We start from the raw sequence: 2,390 nt of genomic DNA, 5'->3' as shown, positions 1-2,390 counted from the left end.
AGCGAAAATGATCAATTGTGCTTCAACGTAAGTTTTGCTGTACACTTGTTTCAGATTTGAACACAAGAAAACTCACAATACTTTCGGATTGGTATCAAGTGTTAATAAGATTGTGTGAATTTCAATCAGGATTATAAACATTTAATCCCTGTCGACTTGAATTCTATAGCAAATATACAATGTAGCGACACGCGCAAAAATTTTAAACGTTAAAACGTAACATAACATCTCTGAATATGTGCAAACAATCTCAACTTATAACTAAGTCAAACTACACCTTCGAGACTTTTCTAACGCAACACTTTTTAAACTTTAATATCTTTCTTATAAGTAAAGATTTAATTCAAAATTATAGATGTGATCATTTGACTGCAATCGGTGCAAGCTAACGATACAATCATTCATCCGTGACGATCGGACGCTTTATCACGTGGGCTGGGGTAGCATGCAATTTGCCAAAATGCGCGGTTGCACTTCTGAATATTCATATGAGCAATACATTTTAAAATGATTTTTATGTTTTCCTGGTGTAAGAACCCACCGAAAATGGTGACATTGAAATAAATTTATAATAATATTGCGTTTCACCATTTCCACGTGCAAAAAGACGAAACTACACATACACCACGTGCTAAAGCGTCCAATAGTCACGGATGAATGACTTTATCGTGAGCTTGCTCAGAATGTATTCAAATGATCACGCATAAAATGTTAAATCAAAATCTTAACTCATAACAGAGATATTAAATACACTTGAAGGTAACCTAAAATTCACCAAAATGCGCGGATGCGCTCTTAAATATTCATATGAGCCATACATTTTTGAATACTAGTTTTATGTTTTCCTGATGTAAGAGCCCACCTAAAATGATTAAATTTGAATAAACTTGCGTTTCACCATTTCCACGTGCAAACAGATTAAATCACACCTATCGCACGTGCTTAAGCGTTTGATCGTCTAGGATGAATGATTTTATCGTGAGCTTGCTCAGAATGTAGTAAAATGAGCAGACGAAATTTTTTAAATCAAAATCTTAACTAATAACTGCGATATTCAAGTTTGAATGAAAAGTTTTGCGTTAGGAAAGTCTCCAAGTGTATAAATTTGTATGTCACACTTTTAACTTAAAATCTCCGAGTTGTGGTTATTTTCCCTGATTAAGAACTTTCTATCTCCGAGTTGGAACCAAGAATATCAAAGTAAGTACTTATTATCCACTTGTAACAACTAGGTACCCCCGAGTAATCTACGAATTATGTCTAATAACCTCCCAGTTTGAGCTTAGAATCTCCGAGTTAGGGTTAAGTTTCTTTGCGTTAGAGGATAGAATCTCCGAACTAGGGTTTAGTATTGCCGAGATAGGTCTTAGCATCCCACAGTTAGGGCGTTTAATCTTCGGACCGGGCTTTAGTATCTCATAGCTAGAGCTTAAACCCACTGAGTGGCAGTTAAGAATCCCTGAGGTGTGATAAAGTATATCTGTTCAAGGGTTGTATAACTCCGAGTTATGGATTAGTATGTCCGTGATAGAGGTAAGGACCTTTGAGTTAGGTCTTTGTTCCTCCGAATAAGGCATCCCTTGTGTTTTGGTAACACAACTGCGTCTGAAATAAGGGTTCGCATGTGTCGCAGTTTTGACCCCTCCCTTTCTCAACCCTAACCTACTTACTCGTGTTTTACATGAGACGCCTTACCAAGATTCAGAAGACAGGTGCTTCACACCGGACACTCAAAGACACAGGGTCGCCCTTTTATTTTATGTTTTATCTAGCCCATTCCCCCTTCAACCCAACTAACAAATATCACGGTTGTTATGATCGCATCAGAGATTCCTGTATCCACTCGACGAAAATGTGCTGCTGTCACATTTAACTCACACAATCTACTACGAACAAGTAATCCAACTTACCCTGATACCTCGTTTAAATATGTTCTGTTTTCGTTCACAAACACTAAACGCTAAACAAATATAAAATGATACTTTATACTTAACACGCTCAACCACACTCCCATGGATTCTAAACTAACAAACAAAAACTCAAACACACGGTCCGTTTGTTTTTATGCTGTTTTGTTTATTACAGGATTACGATCTTTAAGCCTACTTAACGCTCACATATTGTTTTGTGTTCACAACCTTGACCACGGACATTAAGTAAGGGTCAAGCGATCATCATCGGTCAAATACGACACGGAGTTTGATATAATAAAAGTTTAATTGCCTGTTGATTATTGATATTTTATTTTGTGCGTAGGCACATTTTAAAAGGAAATCGCGACACTTTTACAACCACAAATCACGTTTCTGTGGATCTTGAAAGATAGCTGTCAATGTACAGATAAACAAGTATGAAGCGAAAATTAGTTTAGCATAACCCTGACAATTATA

Source organism: Dreissena polymorpha, chromosome 11 (genome assembly GCF_020536995.1).
Source record: "Dreissena polymorpha isolate Duluth1 chromosome 11, UMN_Dpol_1.0, whole genome shotgun sequence".
In the NCBI taxonomy this organism is placed as follows: Eukaryota; Metazoa; Mollusca; class Bivalvia; order Myida; family Dreissenidae; genus Dreissena; species Dreissena polymorpha.
The sequence above is the reverse complement of the archived record's forward strand: the minus strand, read 5'-3'. Positions refer to the sequence as shown.